Here is a 20857-nt window from a genome sequence, read left to right as displayed (position 1 = left end):
CCAGTCCATTCTGAAGGAGATCAATCCTGGGTGTTCATTGGAAGGACTGATGCGAAAGCTGAAACTCCAATACTCTGGCCACCTCATGCGACAAGTTGACTCACTGGAAAAGACTCTGATGCTGGGAGGGATTGGGGGCAGGAGGAGAAGGGGATGACAGAGAATGAGATGGCTGGATGGAATCACCGACTCTGTGGACATGAGTTTGGGTGAACTCCGGGAGTTGGTGATGGACAGGGAGGCCTGGCGTGCTGTGATTCATGGGGTCGCGGAGAGTCGGACACGACTGAGCGACTGAACTGAACTGAACTGACACAGGATTTAGTAGAACTACCACCTACCCAGCTCTACAGGGATCCAACTGGCACGCAAGTTTGAGTTTTAGCCCAACATCTGAGAAAGGGGACTCATCTTTTGAGCCACGGTTTCCTTGTCTATAAAGTGGAGAAGGTCACTCCTCCTACAAACTTCTACAAGCACCTAGTACAGGACGAACACTGGGCACTAGGGACATGAGAGAATCTGGTTCCTGTCCTCACAGAGAAGGCAAATGACAGCCACAGTCCGTCTTTGAATGCTGCAAGTTAGAAAATGGTTTTTACATTATTGGACCAGTGAAAAACCAAAAAAGCATATTTTGGAACCTGTGAAGAATTATGTAAAATTCCAGTTTTAGTGTCCACAAGTAAAATGTTGTGGCGCAGTGGCATTTGTTAGTTGATAGTGTCTGTGGTTGCATCTGTGCCCCTCCTGTAGAATTGGGCCATCAAAACCAATACTATATACTCCACAAATCTGAAAGTATTTGCTATCTGACTGTTTATCGAAAAAAATTTGCTGACCTTTGGACTAAAAGAAGAAAAACAAGGTAATTACAGACTCAGACAAGCTCTAGGAAATTAAAAAGGGCAGGGGGTGAAATTTCTCAAGGCTGTTACGAAGGTGAAGATGAAAGCGCTCTATGGCTCTGTGTAAGCACTTTGTTATCTCCCATATCTGGAGGGTTTCCAGGTCCCCTGGGCTCTGGGAACCAACCCAGTGAAACTAACCAGAGCCCTGGCTCCACCTCCACCGACTGGATGGGGCTCTCCAGCCCCACTCAAGTCCCGCCTGTGTTCCCAGAGTCTGGAAAGCAGACTCGGGTGCTCTCAGGCTCCCCTCTGGGAATACACGTGTACTCTTGCCAAGGGTACTGTTTGCACTACTTGCCAAAGGTGACAGGGCAACACCGAGATGCTTTGCCGCACAGGGACAGGAGGAAGATGAGCACACTCCATTTAGCGTCCGTGGGAGTCGCTTTGGAAACAAAGCTCACAGCTGTGGCCTCTGTCTGCCTGAGGCTCTTGTGAAAATGACTCTTTTGGTCCCTTCCTTCTGCTCCTCCCACTGGCCCTGAAGATAAGGCCAGAGACTAGTACCGCCTTGTCTGTGAAAGACTCTCCCCATCTTCCTCTCCCCATATGTGTCCTCCCACTCCCCTTCCTCCCCATGCAAACGGCTCATACAGGCCGTGTACTTTGGTCCTGTAATCTGCCGTATAACCTGCATGGTGTACAGATGTCATTTCGTAGTCCATCTCCCAGGCTGCCACCCAACCGCTTGTCTTTGCTACCACAGCTCCCTTGCACACAAATCCACAGCCAAGTAGTTGTTTCAAATCAACAAAATATTGGCTGGAACTTGGAGGCCAGCAGTTCAGGAGCCCCAAGGGACTCCCCAGTCTCCTCCCAATCCCTAGACAGGGGCCTCATCACAGCCTACATAGGCAGCAGCTGCCTTGGGTTGCCTGTGGGGCACAGTGGCCTGCCCTGATCATCAGGTTGTAGCCCTGACATCCTGCCCCTGGCTCATGAGCTGAACCATGAATCCTCACCTCCTAGCCCCACCTGCCCAGGCTCTGACAGGGACCACCTGCTGGGAAGGGCCCAGTGCCTCAGCGTGTCACCAGTGGAGACTCATCATAACCTCTACCAGGCCGTGCCTGGGCTTCCCAGGCCTAGTGAACCTTGCACGCTGTGTGCCAGAATGGGTGGTGCATCATCATGCATCCTCCCCCCAATTTTTAAAAAGCATCTTCGTTACGCTCTTTAAATCCAGAAACTCTCCCTGGCTGGCATGAGATTGGGAGTTGGAACAACCCTACTGTTCCAGTGGGTTAATTCTGGTCTTTTCTAGGCTGGCCTCTTTCCCTCACCTTGAAGGTCCTGTGCCTCCAGGGTCCCAGCCTGACCTGGGGCCCGGACTCTGTGAACTTTGACTGTAGCTGGGGTCATGGCTTGGTTCCAAGCTCTAGCAGAGCAGAACAAAAGACGGGGAGAGCGGTGGAAAAGGCAACTGTTAACACACACCACACTGCCTCTGGGTGGGCTCAGAAACTAAAGTAGGCCCATTCTCGTGAGAAAAAGGCAGTTGGTGAACCAGGAAGTGGGAAAGACTGAGTGGGCAAGGGGTGACAGACCAGCCCCGCTCCCTTCAGCGGGAGTTAGTGGTAAGTGGCATTTTTTTGTTTTTTATTTCATTTCTTTTATTATTATTTGGCTGCACCGTGAGGTTTACAGGATCATAGTTCCCTGTCCAGGAATTGAACCCATGTCCCCTGCAGTGGAAGTATGTATGAGTCCTAACCATGGAACCACCAAAGAATTCCCCACATTTCTGTCCCTTTAAGCAGGCAGGAAAGCAAAGACAAATATGGACATGCAAGTCCCAAGCGATTAGCCAAATCTCCCTGGCTTCTCCTCTGTCGTCTCTGACCCTCATAATCTGGGATGTGATCCTATTAAGTAGATTAAAGATGACTGGGATCACGTAAGGTAGGCTGTAACTCTCGAACCCGTTCTGCAAGAATCTGTGCTCATTTTAATTCAATTAGCAAACCTGGACTTGTTCACGCAGATCTCTGATTCTCCAAGACGAAGTGTGAATTGACACAAAATTTTATGTGGAATTTAAAATTTATGGTACTCTCTGTCCCTACAGCCACGCCCTTAAAAAGCAAGCTCCTAGAGGCTGGTAATCAGGCATGTCTCGGAAAACTTCTTTCATTAAGTAGAAAGTTGGATAGATGACTTCCAAGGTCCCTTCCTAACCCTAAGCTTTGATGACTCTAAGGTTCATGGACACCAAATTGTAGGACAAGAAAAGTCATCCAACAACCAGGGTTGAATAAAAGACCTGACAACCTGTTTTACCCAGAGCAAAGCGAGCCCAAACATTTCAAACGAGAGCTGTCTACAAAGAATGTGTTTGCAAACCAGACAGAATTTAAAATAAACTTCAGCCAGCGAACGATAAACCTTCCCTAAAAAGGTAATCAGATGGTGAGTGACCAAACTTTGGAAGTGGTATTAGGAAAGTTTTCTGCATCATTCCAAATGCTTTCACACTCGAACTCCAAATGGATCAGTGCACTGGTTTGGCGTGGGGGTGGGGGGGGTGTCAAAAACTGAAAAGTTAGGATAAAAAAACACCTTTTACAGCAGGCAGCCTTGGGGAAGCTCCAAGAAATGGAGCTCTGAAAAGGAAAGCAAAACAGGGTAAATCTTCAGGATTGCAGGGTAAATCTTCAGGATTGCAGTGCAAAAACAAAACGGGTATAAAGTGAGCAAAGGTGTGGGCTCTGAGCCATGTGAACCGCAAAGGAGAGCATGACACACCTCTGCCCAGAGCGTGAGGGGGTGTGAGGGGACAGCGGCTACCTTCTTCCTTTCTCCCTGATAAATTTCTAGACAATCAAGGCACCACAGTTCTCCTTCCTTCAAGGCACACACCATTCAGCTTTGTACCTTTTATTGGCATTGGGGGAGTGGGAAGGCTTTGGTTTTGACTACATTTTTAATTTTTCTTCATTGTGAAATAGATCATACTTACAAAAAAGTGTGTGTAACATATACACACAGTTTAAAGAAAATAAAAAGCCAAGCACCACATATACAACATCCAATATAAGCAATCAAATTTGCCAGTACACTGAAATCTCCTCTGTGTGCCCCCTTCCCCACTGTCTCCCTCTCCCTGCCCACCCCCAGGCCAGCCACTGACCTAACACATGTGCTGCCCACTCCTTTGCTCTTCTTTACAGTTTCAGTCCATCTGTTCAGTTCAGTTTAGTTCAGTTCAGTTGCTCAGTCGTGTCCGACTCTTTGCGACCCCATGAATCACAGCACACCAGGCCTCCCTGTCCATCACCAACTCCCGGACTTCACTCAAACTCATGTCCATCGAGTCGGTGATGCCATCCAGCCATCTCATTCTCTGTTGTCCCCGTCTCCTCCCGCCCCCAATCCCTCCCAGCATCAGTCTTTTCCAGTGAGTCAACTCGTCGCATGAGGTGGCCAAAGTATTGGAGTTTCAGCTTTAGCATCAGTCCTTCCAATGAACACCCAGGATTGATCTCCTTTAGAATGGACTGGTTGGATCTCCTTGCAGTCCAAGGGACTCTCAAGAGTCTTCTCCAGCACCACAGTTCAAAAGCATCAATTCGTCGGCGATCAGCTTTCTTCACAGTCCAACTCTCACATCCATACATGACCACGGGAAAAACCATAGCCTTGACCAGACGGACCTTTGTTGGCAAAGTAATGTCTCTGCTTTTTAATGTACTATCTAGGTTGATCATAACTTTCCTTCCAAGGAGTAAGCGTCTTTTAATTTCATGGCTGCAATACAGCCCTAACCACTGTATTCTTTAGTGGTTCCTGGTTTTGAACTTCCTACAATGAATCCATACTAACTGTCACCATCTCAATCTGCTTTTTATGCTCAATAGAAGTTTTGAAATCCATCCATGTTGACGTGTGTAGCTGCAGTTTACTCATCTTCTCTGCTCTGTAGGATTCTGCACCATGATTACTTCTGTATTCTATCATTTGTGGACATCTGGATTGTTCGCTTTCTTAGTTTTTATAAACGAAGCTATTGTGAGCATTTTTCTCTGTGTCTCCTGTAGAATGTGTTTGCCTGCTAAGTCACTTCAATCATGTTCGACTCTGTGCAACCCTATGGACTGTAGCCCACCAGGCTCCTCTGTCCATGGGGATTCTCCAGGCAAGAGTACTGGAGTGGGCTACCATGCCCTCCTCCAGTGGATCTTCCCGACCCAGAGATCGAGCCTGAATCTCTTATGTCTCCTGCATTGGCAGGTAGGTTCTTTACCACTAGTGCCGCCTGGGAAGCCCCTCTTATAGAACACATGCCAGAATTTCCTAGAGCAGAGCTACTTGGAGAATGGTCCTGCAGCCCCACTGCTGCTGCTGCTTTGAGCTGCTTCAGTCATGGCCAACTCCGTGTGACCGCATGGACCATACAGCCTGCCAGGCTCCTCTGTCCATGGGATTTTCCAGCCAAGACTGCTGGAGCTGCAGACCCACTGCTGGTGCTCAAACTGTCTCCACTTTACAAGATAAGGAACTTCCTCTGGTGCAGGAAGTCAGGCAACTACATTATTAAGCACACTGTGTAGTTCAACTGGCATTTTTCATAGTAGGACTCTGTTGGGAAGAAGCAATTAATTTACATTTTGACACAAGCTCCCTATTTCTTCCTACCTCTGGCATTTTGCCGAGCACTTGGTGCCCTCAGCCTTTTTTCTTCATCTTCATCTACCAGCCTCGAGTTCATCACTCTCTAATCAGTAAAGACTCTGACCCCTCACTCAGCCTCTCAATTTTGCTCAATAAAAATGAGTGAAAAGATGGATAAGCCAATTGCCCTTCCCCACCCGGTACACAACCACCTCAGGGGCTTCTATACTCTTCACAAACCCCACCTCCCCAGTTAATCTGTCCAGGGACTGGGGAAGACCCTGACATACAAGCTGGAAGAGTCAAAAGTCCTTCCTAGCATTTTCATCTTGGAACCAAAAAATGGGTCAGTATATCTCCAGTGCGGAAGCTAAACTGTCGTTCACCAGGGCTGTCGGCCACCCTCGTCCCTACGTGGGGTGGAAGCTGGTCTGTGGTGACAAAAAAGAAACTGAGACACAGGGAACAAGGTCAGACCAGGAACAAGAGCCTGTCCGCACCCCAGTGCCGGACTCCTGGGTTCCTGGGCCTGGCTGCATTCTGCCCTACCTTTCCACAGCGTCATTCAGCCCTGTTTCTGGCTTCTCCTCTTTGCCTAAGCTGGTTGGAATTATATTTCCATGTCTGGAAAGAAAATGAATACTCTATCCTTTAGCTCTAGCAAGAAAGCTGTAATCAAGGATGACCGTTAAGCCGCACAGTTGGTTTTAAGGGATGTTTTTGAAGAATGGCGGTCAGTCCTTCAGATGTCTGTTGGTGCAAAGACCAAACCAAGGAACTTCCTTGGTGGTCCAGTGGTTGAGACTTTGCCTTCCAATACAGGGGATGTGGGTTTGATTCCTGGTCAGGGAGCTAAGATTCCCACATGCCTCATGACAAAAAAAAAAAAAAAAGGTCAAACCAAAAGTCTCAAGTCATTGGGAGATTTGAGGTTACCACACTGTGGTATGGGTCGTTCCCTCTTCCCTGTCATGGCTCAGGTATTGGCTCAATGGCTTTGCTTGGGGGACCCTGTGACCACACCTGCCTCGACTCTGATCTCACACAAGGCTCCCGGAAGCCCTCTTCACCAGGGTTTTCCACTGAGGTACATCACTCATGGGAGTGATGGAGGAAGGGGGACGAGGGGGACAAGGAAGGCTCCCATCCCCCACCCAAATATAACCCACATGTATGAGGAGGGGAAAACAGCTAAACAGCAGAAGTCCAAGAATGTCTGACAACAGCTGGGACAGCTGCGGATAATGCTTGAGAAAAGAGAGAGAGAGGAGCATTAAGTCAGGGCAAGCGTCCCCCAGGGAACAGTCAATCCAGAAATTACTCACTTAAAAGCCAGAGCGTTTTTAATATCATTTTTTACCACAAAAATCAAAAGCTCTTTGTGGGCATTTTGTCTGTCCCTGTTCAACCTAAAAGTGGACACAAAACATAACTACAGCCACTATCGTGGCACCTGGAGAGGAGGGAACACAGCAGCAGTCACCCCACTCCCATCCCCGGTGTTCTTGGATCCCTTGGCCACAGTCCGTTCTAGAAGCTGCCCAACTTGGGCATGCCCCTGTAGTAGATTATCTTGGTGCTTCTCCCAGATTCTCTCAGATCTCTTTTGATGGATTCTGTGCCCTCCCGTCAGTATGTTTTCTCTCTGTTTTACAAAACCTTTACCACATGTCCCATTCGAGTGAATGAGTTACACGCGGCGGCCACCTTCATTCGGGAAGGGCAGGTTAATCTCTCTCTTTTTTTAAACTCTGGGTCACTGTCAAAAATGTTTTGGACACTCTGACTTAAGGAATAACTTCCAGTTAACCTCTAGCTTTTAGATTTCCCACATATATAAAATATGTACACACCCACACACACACAAAAAATGCTTTTGTAGGTTTTATTTTAAGGCAGCAAACAAAATTTGGGGCTATTTTAGTAAAGATCCAATTAACCAGAATACTCAGGGAACTTAATGTCCTGGTTAATTGAATCTCTGCGTTAATAAGGACAAATTAAAAATCCTTGTCAGAATGCAAAATCATAGAAACTCTATCGGTGGAAGAGACGCTGGGAATCAGTTTTCACCAGCTCCCTCACTCTCCTGCTGGCAGAAGCTGAGGCCCAGAAGGAGGAAGCAGCTTGCCATGGGCTCTGGGGCCACAGGGGTAGAGGGGGTTGGGAGTGGAGGGCGGAGACAAGACCCAGACCCACAAATCACCTGCTCAGAGCTCCTGTGATACTGAGCTGAATCTCAGTAAAATTGTTCATAACCCTGGGGGTTGCTTCTCAAAATAAAATCCCAGTTTCCAGCTTGTCTTGGGCATTTTCTTTTTCTCATAAGTCGGTGCAATTGGTTGTACAGAATTTAGAGCAAATACCAAAGAACTGCTGGTGGCATCAAAAGAGTGTGGTCAAGCATCTCTCTCACTCTGATTTATTAGAATTCATTTTTCTTTGTTTGCTCTGTTCATGTTTCTTCACATACATTATTAGTATTCCAGACACAGGGTGAGAGCCTTGTTTTTTAATATTACTTTTATCTTGCTTGAGGCTGAGAGAGGCTCTTTTCCCTTTTGGAATTCTCTAAGCCATCCCTATGATCACAGTTTGTTACTGTCTCTGCACTGTTGTTTAGTCGCTCGGTTGTGTCCAACTCTTGTGTGACCCCATGGACCATAGTAGCCCACCAGGCTCCTCTGTCCATGGGATTTCCCAAGCAAGAATACTGGAGTGGGTTGCCATTTCCTTCTCCAGGGAATCTTCCCGACCCAGGGATCAGGCCGCATCTCCTGCTTGGCAGGTGTATTCTTTACAGCCTGAGCCACAAGGGAAGCCTCATGAATTAAATAATAGTTCCTATGCAGACTTCCCTGAAGAAGGAAATGGTAACCCACTCCAGTATTCTTGCCTGGAGAATCCCATGGATGGAGAAGCCTGGTAGGCTACAGTCCACGGGGTCACAAAGAGTCGGACACGACTGAGCGACTGAACAGAACAGAACAGAACAGATGCAGACTTCCCAGTTGGCTCAGTGGTAAAAAACCTGCCTGCCAAGGAGGAGATGCAGGTTTGATCCCTGGGTCAGGAAGATCCCCTGGAGAAGGAAATGGCGACCCACTCCAGAATTCTTGCCTGGGAAATCCCATGGACAGAGAAGCCTGGTGGGCTACAGTCCATGGGGTTGCAAAAGGGTTGGACACAACTGAGCGATGAAACGACAATCATATAGAAACTGAAATGCCTAGCACTGTCCTTCAGCGTCACGAACTGTTCTCTGCACACATTTTTTTAAATACATTTATTTATGCATTTTGCCTGCATCGGGTCTCACTTGTGGCACATGGGCTTTCCACTGAAGCACAGGGACTTCTCTCTTGTTGCAGCACTCGGACTTAATAGTTGTGGCACAGCATGTTGGATCTTACTTCCCCAACCAGGGATCGAACCCTCGTCCCCTGAATTGGAAGGCAGATTCTTAACTACTGGACCACTAGGGAAGTCCCACACACATACTCAATCTTTCAACACAAATATACAAGCCCTTGCTACATGCTGGGCACTATACCAGGCACTAGAGATGCAGCAGGAAACAACACGGAAAAATTTCTGCTCTTACAGAGTTTACTTTCCAGTGATTACGAATGAACAGACAGTAAACAAATCCACAAGAAAATATATGGTATGTGTGATGGTAATAAGGCGGTGGGGGGGGGAAGCAAGATATAAGAGAATAGGGATTGCTAGAGGTGGGTCACTATTATTTACAGAGTGAGCAGGGAAGGCCTTGCTAATTGAGGTACAAAGACCTGGAGGAACTGAGGGAGCGAGGCATGTCACTCTAGGAGAAGAGAGTTCCTGGATGAGAAAAAAAGAAAAAAGCAATAAGTGAAGAGCATTTACGTCAGACTACACATATTTTTCATCATATTTCTGACTTGTTAAATCCTCCTTACCAGTGACACAGTCCCAGAGGTTATTAGATGTTGATTTAAGAATAAGTTGCATTGGTTCATTCCACCCATCAGCACAAGGGCCAAGTTCAGAGACTCTGTAATGAAAGATAGAGATGTTCCCTTGCTCTCAAGATTGGTGAACAATCAAAAAATTACTACTCATAAAAGTCAGAGGTATGATGGTAGTTATAAAGGAGAAAGAAAGTGAAAATCAAGTCGCTCAGTCATGTCCAACTCCATGGATTGTAGCCCACCAGGCTCCTCTGTCCATGGAGTTCTCCAGGCAAGAATACTGGAGTGGGTTGCCATTTCCTTCTCCAGGGGATCTTCCTGGCCCAGGGATCGAACCCGGGTCTTCCACATTGCAGGAAGATGTTTTACCATCTGAGCCACCAGGGAAGCTCTAGTTATAAAGGAGGGCGGTAACCAAATGAAAGTCTAAGGGGATTTCAAGCAAAAGCAGCAGCAGGATTAAAGGCACAGAGCCAAGAGAGTGGATGATGCACTCAAAGATCTTCAAGTTGTTTGGTGTGATTGGAAGGTGAGTTTCAGGAAATGGGAATAGAATAAGCCAGAAAGGAAACACTACTCTCTGTAATACTATTAAAATCTTTCCTGGTTGAAACAAAGAAAGCATCGTGAAGGGAGGAGGGGGCTTTGAGGAGGGAGGTCCTAAAGAGGAGTATCAGAGCTACCTCAGAGTCATAAATTTTAATATTCGAAGCAGAGGAATGATACGATCAGATTTGTCTTTTATAAAGATTCCATTTACACGTGGAGAAGAAAAAGAAGGAGAGACTGTAAGCAGGAAAATCAGTCAAGAGGTTGAAGATGCTGACGGGTCCAGAGGAATCCAGGTGAGAAATGCAGGCAGCCCTCCCTAAAACACTGATGAAGACACAGTGGGATGAAATGGAGTGAAATCCGTATAAATCGGGAATGAGATCAATCCTGGGGCATAAGAAACAAGTTTAATGGGAAAGAAAGTCATTCCTTCGTAGAAGACAGAGCCAGAGGAGAAAAACTATGTTTTGTAGGCTGTTCAGAATTCCTCAAATGACACCACTGTAATAAAGCATGGCTTATTACTTTCAGAGATGATTGCATTAACATGTAGCTGTAGAATTGGCCAATTAATTTTGGTGTCATAGATTCCAACTACAGAATATCATAAAGTACAAGATAAAATATAAAACAATGTGGTTAACGCTTCAGAAGCCATACCAGGCTTTTGAATATGATCCCTTCCTAGGAGGCTAAATGAATATTATCCAAATGAATATTATCCCTTCCTTGGAGGCCAGACATTTGTTCCTACAATGTTGCCACTTCTGATGACCACTTCAGACTTCTTTGGAAGACCATCCTTCATGACCATATCCACAGAACTAGAAGATCTTCATCTTTTGGGGGAAAATTTGATATTTAGAAAAGATGAAATGTCATTTGCCACCCGCAGATCAGTGGTTGCCTGGCACAGGGTAGGTGGAGACATGGGAGGGGAAGAATGGAACACAGAGGCACAAGGAAACATTTGGACGTGATGGATGTGTTTATTATCTTAATTATAATAATGGTTTCATGAATGCACACATGTCAAAACTCATCAAGATGTACACGTAAATATATGCAGTTTTCCATATGTCAACTATATCTCAAATCTGTTTTTAAAAAGTTCTTTGTTACAAAGGATAATAACTAAGGCTCATCATCCTGCTAAGAAATCCCCCTTTATTTATTTTTTTAATGAAGAGATGAGAGAATATTTTTCGTGTGTGTCTTCCAGACTGACTTGAAAGCAATTCTCAACTGCATGCTGTTTTTTGTTTTAAAAAGTAAAATTAGGGTAGAATCACTGAGACACGTGATCTGCCCTCTTTTTAGGACCCCCATGTGGATGTGTAAGCTCTGAACACGTTTTTAAGCTTTGCATGCATGCCCTGGAATCCAAACTGGAATCCAACAACTTGGCATCTCCTGCTTCTTCTCCCTCTCCACAAGGGGCAGCTCTCAGATTTCCCCATCCACAAGTGTATTTTTTCCTTTGCTTAGCTTACCTGGATAAAGGGTTGAGGAAGAACTTGTATCATTGATTCCAGTACCTGGGGTTTGGGTTTCAGATACTGAAGACCAGCCTTACAGAGCCAGAATCTCAGAAAGGTTTGCTTGCCCCACTACCACCCCAAAACTCTCCTCTGACCGGTCTTGTCAATGTCTGAAAGTTTCCCGTTAGAGGATTCCTTCCTTTTGGAGTAACCACCTTATCTCCCATAATCCCATCTGAAAACAGGATTCTGGAGGGCAGGCCTGGATGGTGTGCCAAAGTGGGAAGGCTGGAGGTAGCCAGGGGCACCTTGCATATGAGGTGGTGCCCAAGGGTGGAGGGAAAGAGAGTCCAGAGAGGGGAGACAAGGCACCCCAGGGGACCTAAATAAAGCTACTTCCTCATTTCCTTAGTCATTTATTTCTTCATTCAAAATGTGTTTATTAAGCTCCAATATCCCACCTTAGTTCTACTTCGGGACTTAGTATTGAGCATAGCTATATAAAACAGAAATTTAGGCAAGTTGATTAGCAAGCCAAAACTGCACTCAAACGTACATCAACAGCAAGAGAGCTGATCTATGAATCAGCAGTTGGTCCCACAACTACTCAGGAGGCAGGTGCTCATATCACACCTTTAGCAGCAGTTTGGAATTAAGTGAGACAGAATGTTGACAAATGGAAGTTTTAGCGAAGTATAAAAATATGAATACAAAGCAGGTGGGGATAATACTAAAATAGTTCATCTAAAAATAGTCTAATTCCATCCAGTGGCCAAACCCTATTAGGTTTCCTGTTCTTTTGAGTTCACAGTTTGTTTGTAGCCAGTGTTGGAAGAGAAGAGGGTCTTCTTTGCGATCTTTATACTCAACCACATCCTCCAAAGCTGAGCCCAAGAACTTATTTTTTTAATTAGTTTTTGGCTGTGCTGGGTCTTTGTTGCTGCATGGGCTTTTCTCTAGTTGCAGAGAGTAGGGAACTACTCTCTAGTTGCAGTGTGTGGGCTTCTTATTGTGGTGGCTTTCTCGTCGCAGAGCCCAGGCTCCAGGCTGCTCGAGCTTCAGTAGTTGCGGCGCATGGGCTCTGTAGTAGTCTTGGCTCCCGGGCTCCAGGGCACAGGCTCAATAGTTGTGGTACACAGACTTCGTTGATCCGAGGTATGTGGGATCTTCCCGATCAGAGATCAAATCCATGTCTCCAGCATTGGCAGGCAGATTCTTTACCAATGAGCCACCAAAGAAGCCTCCAAGAATTTATTTTTAGAGACCGGGAAGAAAACATTGAACATGGAGCTTTCAGAAGCTGGAAAGGTTTGGAGTGATTTAGAAGGAAAGTTAGTAAGTCTTTTAAATCCTCCTTTTGATTCGTCTCCCTTCAAACAAAGTTAAAACTGCAGTGAACCATCCATAAAATTCCCTAACATTTGGCATCTCCTGTGTGCCAGGCCTGCACACAGCTGGATGCAGAAAATGTAAAGAAGCATGAAGCAAGGTTCAGAGTAGAGAAGGGCATATCACACTCAACAGTAACCCAGGGTCCTGGGAAGTAAAATCCATCTTCAGAGCTCATCCAGGAGTCTGGCAAAGGCTCAGCTGTGTGGAGCCACCCTTACCAAAAACTTCTCACACCAGAGTGTCTCCGGCCAACACATGAGCTACAGTTTTGCAAGAGGCCCACTGCCTCTGCTGAGCATAAAAAGCCAAAAAGCCTGATGTCCCCAGAACACCAATGAGGTCTCCCTATGAAGAAGGAAGTCTCGACCTCATAGAGCTCTTTGCCATTTGGGAAAAAAGAGGGTGAACCCACAGCCTCTTTTTCCCTGCTAGGTACTTAATTTCTTTTTTTCTAACAATCAGGTTTTTGAGGTAGCAATATGGTGCCATAGGAAGAAAACTAGGGCAAGGGATCACAAAATCTGTACCTAATTAACTCTGTGTGATTGGCCAAGCAATTTAAGTCTATGTCCTAGTTTTCTCATCAGAAATACAGGACAAATAATATCTGCCCTACCACCTTGAAGATTTTTTTATGAGCAGCATATAAAAATAGGCAGAAGCAGCCTTGGAAAAGCATGTGTAAGAACTGCACTATTCATGAAATGTAAATGAGGATGGGAGGCATGAGGGTGGCACCACCCATGTCAACCAGCAGTGAAATCATTACCACCTCCCCTCTGCCAAGCTTGATGCCCTCAGCACTAAAGAAACCGGAAGATGAGTGCCTGAATCCCCCCAGAATGAAGACTGTGGCTTCCTGCCTACACCCACAGGCGCTATTAATTCCACAAGAATTGGAACTTATCCCCCTCTAACCTTCCATCTCCATTCTCTCTGGATGGACAAATGACAGGTGACACACAGACGACAGACAGAGAGATGACATGTGTCAGTCGCTCAGTTGTGTCCGACTCTTTGCGACCCCACGGACTGTAGCCCGTGAGGCTCCTCCCATGGAATTCTCCAGGCAAGAGTACTGGAGTGGGCTGCCATTCCCTTCTCCAGGGGATCTTCCCAACCTAGGGATCGAACCCGGGTCTCCCACACTGCAGGCAGATTCTTTACCATCTGAGCCACCAAGGAAGCCCCAGAGAGATAGATGACAGATAGATAGATAGGGAGATAGATATTAGGACACTTCCAGCTGCAGGTAACCAGATAACCCATCTAGTTCAGTTCAGTTCAGTTCAGTCGCTCTAGAAGTGGCTTAAACAATAGAAAATTTAGAAAATTCTCATACAGTTTCCTGTTCCAAGGCTCCTTAATTTAGTGGCACAGGGGCTGGCTTATGTCCTCAGACTTATTGCCATAGGGCTGCACAAGGATCTCTTCAGCATCACACAGCACTTTCTCTCCCAACTACATCCAAAAGCAGGAAGGAAGAGTTTTCTTAAATTCCTCTTTTGATTAGGGCAGAAAATATCCCAAATGCTCCCCTCTTCACACACAACATGCCCAACATAGAACCAGCTGCCAAAGAGGCTGGAAAGAATTTCAACTTCTCTAGTGGGAGTGGGGACTGGCAGCAAGGAAGACGTGGGAGGCAAGGGTGAAGGGAGTGATGCAGAAGAAACAGCTGTAAGATAGGCAAGAGCGTTCAGGTGCAGAGGAGGAAGTTCATTCTCACTAAATAAAGCAGAAGGAATTTGTTTCAGGGTATTAATTAGCCAACAAAATCGGGCTGAAGAAGTAGATTCTGGGTTGAGTATTCAGAAAAAAGGCCTAAAGTCACCTGCAGAACTGAGCAGCCAAGTAAACCTGGTCAGTGCTCAGAAAGCCAAAGGTTCTGGAACCACACTGCCATGGCCAAGTCAGGAAGCCATGGGTACTGCTGCCAGCTCCTTGACTACCTGGTGTCTGCTGTGGACCACACCAACTCAATAAATGGCCCACTCCACCTCTTGACCCCCACAAGGCCAAGAACTGGGTGCTGACCTCTCCATTATGGATACTACAGGAAAACCAAGCACCTTTCCAACTGAATTTGCTGGCAGAATCTTGGCCCTATCTCAACTCAGTCCAACTTTATAACAGAGCATAGGAGGTACTCACAGACTTACTGAGATTAGTCCCCCACGTCCTTAAGGGTTAACTACTCACACTGAAGTGGGTAAGTCCAGAGATGTGGAGAGATGTGAGCTGCTGGAGCAAGGGCGGCAGCGTGGACAGCTGCAGGCTTTGATTTTTTTTTTTCCCTCCACTGACATAAAACCACTCCTGTTGTGAACCCCCAACAGGCTGAGGATTTGTTCATTTTGTTTGGAAAGGTTACAGGGTCTTAACATTTTCCTTGGGGATTCCATTTAAAAGTTATAATAATATCAGAATATAATTTTACATTTTAAATATAAACATTTAACCTTTTGCATTTTGGACAAATATATATATTTTTTAATCGATCAAATAAAATAATTAATAAGAACTTATACACTTGTCTTCCTGTCTAGTAATGAAGATGCTGCACATATGAAGAGCTCAACATATTCAAGCTGCTTCTTTTTAAACCATTGCCTGGATGAGGCGAGACAAGCAACCCAAAGAGTCTGACTGCCCTCAGCCTGCAATGCATGACAGAACAAGGCGACCCTTGCTTGGAGCATCAGCTCATGAGGACCCTGTGATGTGTCACCAGATCCCACTTTGGAAATGGAAAGCTGATTCCCCAGATGCTGGGAAGATTGTCAGGTCTCAGCTGTCAACCCTCCTTAGGGATTATCTTGGTCGAAGTTTACTGCCTCGTAAAGGTCACCACTTTCCCCAAAGACAGCTCATATCCAGTGATGGATCAATCTAGGAAAGAAGGCCAGGCTCCCTGGGCCTGCCTGGGATAACCGAAGGGCCCACCCAGCTCCAGAGCTTGCTGTGGGTGAGTGAAGGCCTTCACTGGGCAGACACCACAGTCCAGATTCGCCTCTACCCATTCCTGCTCCCTTCCGTCCCCTCCCCCTCCCTTCCACAGGGGTTGTTGCTATTGTTCACTCACTCAGTCGTGTCTGCCTCTTTGCGACCCCATGGACTGCAGCACACCAGACCTCCCTGTCCTTCACCATCTCCAGAAGCTTCCTCAATCTCATGTTCATTGAGTCAGTGATGCCATCCAAATATCTAGTCCTCTGTCGTCCCCTTCTCCTCCTGCCTTCAATCTTTCCCTGCATCAGGGTCTTTTCTAATGAGCTGGCTCTTCGCATCAGGTGACCAAAGTATTGGAGCTTCAGCTTCCGCATCAGTCTTTCCAAGGAATATTCAGGATTGATTTCCTTTAGGATTGCTGGTTTGATCGCCTTGCAGTCCAAGGGACTCTCAAGAGTCTTCTCCAACACCACAGTTCAAAAGCATCAATTCTTTGGTGCCCAGCACAGGGGTGGACCCACCCAATGGCATTGCCCAGTCAACAACCTGCCCTCTAATCTTCATCTGAGTCAGCTTCCCAGTAGCCCCACCCAGCCCCTGCAGCACCGCAGTCTGGGGCTGAGTTTCTAGACTGGGGGATTTAACCAGACATAATAGGAAAAGAGGGCTTCTCTGGTTGCTCAGACAGTAAAGAATCTGCCTGCAATGAATGAGACCTGGATTCATTTCCTGAGTTGGGAAGATCCCCTGGAGGAGTGCATGGCAACCCACTCCAGTATTCTTGTCTGGAGAATCCCCACGTACAGAGGAGCCTGGAAGGCTATAGTCCATGGGGTCACAAAGAGTCGGACATGACTGAGCCACTGAGCACAGCACAATACAACAGGAAAAGATGCCAAACCAATTTCCAGATTGCTCGACAGCATCTAGTCCTCCTGCCCCCCCTTGCCCCATCTTCCTGTGGAAATAACATTATCCCTCATGGTCCAGCTTCATAGCGCCCCTTCTCCATGCAAACTCTCTGAACCCCAGAAGCCGAGGTATCTCCCTTCCACCCCTTTCAGCAGGCATCATCTGCTTGCATTTCCTAGTTGTTGTGTGCTCAGTTTCTGCCACTGAGCCAGTTTCCTGATCTAAAAAATGGGAACAGTGATACTCCAGAGGATTAAATAAGCAAACGGATGTGTGACACCTGCGCCAGTACCTGGTGCCCAGAAAAAGCTCAACATGCCAATTCCCTCTCTGTTCCTCCTGAATGGCCACTCTCCTCACAAAAGGATGTTTGTTCTTTCTCTGCTCTTTCAGGGAGGAGGGGAGTAGCAGGAGCCCCCTTGAGGGTGACAGACTCCCCACACACTGCCTTCCATGGGGGCTTGGCTATTTGCAAACAGAGGATTGATATCACTTGTGGCTTTGAAGATACAAAGGACTCACACAGGTACCTCTAAGTGGTCACATACAGTCAGCATGCCCTAGAACATCTAAATCTCTGTCTATTTTTAGGATCAGAGTTAATTTTCTGACTTGGTATGAGTAGCCAAAATGGCGGTGGAAGTCTACAGTGGATGGTGTTTCACTCCTAGGTATTGGGCTGGCCAAAAGTTCATTGGGTTTTGTTAGGGGAAACACACTGACTGAAACCGCCCTCTCTGGCCGGGTACCATAATGACCATCTGCATGAGTTATTTAATGACAGGAGGTCCTGCTAAGGAACACAAAACTAATAAGCCACCACTAAAACTCCGGGAGTTGGTGATGGACAGGGAGGCCTGGCGTGCTGTGGTTCATGGGATCACAAAGAGTCGGACACAACTGAGTGACTGAACTGAACTGAACTGACTGAAGCAGAAGAGTTCAGGAAAGGTCAAAAGGAGATGCCACATGTCCTTCCACCTCCCAGAATCCTCGCTGGCCTCCACCTTGGCTGAGTGATGCATGCATTCCAGGAAGGACCCTGAGTCAGAATGATTGGCCAAAGACAACCCAGAAACTAATCCCATCAACATAAAACCCAAGACTTCGAGCCACATGGTAGACCAGTTCTCTTGGGTTCCCTTGCTGCTGCTGCTAAGTCACTTCAGTCGTGTCCGACTCTGTGCGACCCCATAGACAGAAGCCCACCAGGCTCCCCCATCCCTGGGATTCTCCAGGCAAGAACACTGGAGTGGGTTGCCATTTCCTTCTCCAATGTGTGAAAGTGAAAAGTGAAAGTGAAGTCACTCAGTCGTGTCCGACCCTTAGCGACCCCACGGACTGCAGCCCACCAGGCTCCTCCATCCATGGGATTTTCTAGGCAATAGTACTGGAGTGGCTTGCCATTGCCTTCTCCTCCCTTACCCTACTGGTAAAATCTCTTGCTTTGTCAGCACATATGTCTCCTCAGACAATTCATTTCCAAGTGTTGGACAAGAGCCCATTCCTAGGTCCTGGAAGGGGTCCCCCTTCCTGCAACAGGTTTTTTTGTAAGAAAAAGAGGAATACATCCAAAGGAATTGAAGGCAGAGACTCAAGCAGATACTTGTGTACCAGTGTTCTCAGCAGTAATAATCACAAGAGCCAAAATGTGGGAAAAAAACCCAGGGCCCATGAACAGATGATCGGATAAACAGAAGGGGGCATATACACACAATGAAATAGCATTCAGCCATAAAAGGGAATGAAGTTCTGACACATGCTACAACGTGAATGAATCTTTTCTATATGGAATAGGCTAGACACAAAAGGACAAACATTGCATGATTCCACCTATATGAAATATCTTTATAAGGCAAATTCATAGAGACAGAAAGTAGATTAGAGGTTACCAGGTGCTGGGGAGGAAGAGGGAATGTGGAGTTATTGTTTAAAGGTCACAGAGTTTCAGTTTGGGATGATGAAAATGTTTTGGAAATAGTGGTGATGGTTCCACAGCTTGTGAATTATATCAATCCCACTGAATTGTACACTTAAAAATAGTTAAAGTAATTTTATGCCCTATGTTTTACTGAAGCAGGAGGGAAAGGGGAAGGGCACAATTTCTGAGAGAATGACATAGCCCAAGGACACAACATAAACTGATTAGAATCAAATGGGTCCAAGATGACAGACAAGTCATCTCTGACTAGACCTCGATCCTCAGTATATGCTCACTGTAACCTGGTGGCTCAGACAGTAAAGAATCTTCCTGCAGTGCAGGACATCTGGGTTCAATCCCTCGGTCAGGAAGATCCCCTGGAGAAGAGAATGGCTACCCACTCCAGTATTCCTACCTCGAGAATTCCTTGGACTGAGGAGCCCAATAGACTACAGTCGATGGGGTCGCAAAGAGTCAGACACAGCTAAGCAACTTTCACTTTCAAGCTAAATGACACACCCAGAGGCTCCATGACAGTTCTAAGGCCAACCATCAAAGACCAAAAAGTAGGTGGTGGCCCAGTTCCTGGAATTCTCCACCCCTTCCCCAAAATCGTTGAAATAATCCTGCCACCCATTAACCTATAAAATTCAGTCAGTTCACTTCAGTGGCTCAGTCATGTCCAACTCTGCAACTCCATGGACTGCAGCATGCCAGGCTTCCCTGTCCATCACCAAATCCAAGAGCTTGCTCAAACTCATGCCTATCAAGTCAGTGATGCCATCCAATCATCTCATACTCTGTTGGTCCCTTCTCCTCCCGCCTTCAATCTTTCCCAGCATCAGGGTCTTCTCTAAGGAGTCAGTTCTTCACGTCAGGTGGCCAAAGTACTGGAGCTTCAGTTTCAGCATCAGTCCTTCCAATGAATATTCAGGACTGATTTCCTTTAGGATGGACTGGTTGGCTCTCCTTGCAATCCAAGGGACTCTCAAGAGACTTTTCCAACACCACAGATCAAAATCATCAATTTTCAGTGCTCAACTTTCTTTATCATCCAACTCTCACATCCATACATGATTACTGGGAAAACCATAGATTTGACTAGACAGACCTTTGTTGGCAAAGTATTGTCTCTGCTTTTTAGTATGCTGTCTAGGTTTGTCATAGCTTTTCTTCCAAGGAGCAAACGTCTTTTAATTTCATGGCTGCAGTCACCATCTGCAGTGATTTTGGAGCGCAAAAAAATAAAATCCATCCCTGTTTCCATTGTTTCCCCATGTATTTGCCATGAAGTGATGAGACAAGATGCCATGATCTTAGTTTTCTGAATGTTGAGCTTTAAGCCAGCTTTTTCACTCTCTTCTTTCACTTTCATCAAAAGGCTCCTTAGTTCCTCTTTGCTTTCTGCCATAAGGGTGGTGTTATCTGCATATCTGAGGTTACTGATATTTCTCCTGGCAACCTTGATTCCAGCTGGTGCTTCATCCAGCCCAGCATTTTGCATGATGTACTCTGCATATGAGTTAAATAAACAGGGTGACAATGAAATCACCCAGCCCATAAAAGCTAACCACACCACATTTTGAGGCCCCCCTCACCCTCTCTGATGGCCCACACTCTGTCTGTGGAGCGTGTTTATCTCTGAATAAATCCATTTTTAACCTATCATTTTGTCTCTCACTGAATTCTTTCTAAGATGAAACATCAAGAACCTGTGCTTCATTAGCTCCTAAAACCAGGTTTACAATCTCAGTTGGAAGAACATAGGTTCAAGTCCCAGCAACAGGGGTTCAGGTCCCGGCACATGGGTTCAAGTCCCCATCTGAGGTAAATGGTTTCATTATCACAGTTTTTAAAAATATTGTAATATATCAGAAACTATTAGGTGTATTTGAAAAGGGTGAACTGTATAACATATGAATTACATCTCAATAAAACTTTTTGAAAAATGGATATTTACTATAATTTATTCTGAGGCAAATTCAAAAAGCTGTATAAAGTAAAAATAAATAAATAAAAAACCAATCCAAAACTAGACGAGAAATATGAATTTTCAGGTACAGCTCCCCTTGACTTTCCTCCCCCTGTAACCCAGAGCCACTCTACCACTTCAGGAATCTGGATTTGTTGCAGACAATGTTCTCCCAGAATCTCGGTCATTTCATCTGGCAG

Source organism: Moschus berezovskii, chromosome 11 (assembly GCF_049115385.1).
Source record: "Moschus berezovskii isolate FMDL1 chromosome 11, NW_MosBer_1.0, whole genome shotgun sequence".
Classification (NCBI taxonomy): Eukaryota; Metazoa; Chordata; class Mammalia; order Artiodactyla; family Moschidae; genus Moschus; species Moschus berezovskii.
Note: the sequence above shows the minus strand (reverse complement) of the source record.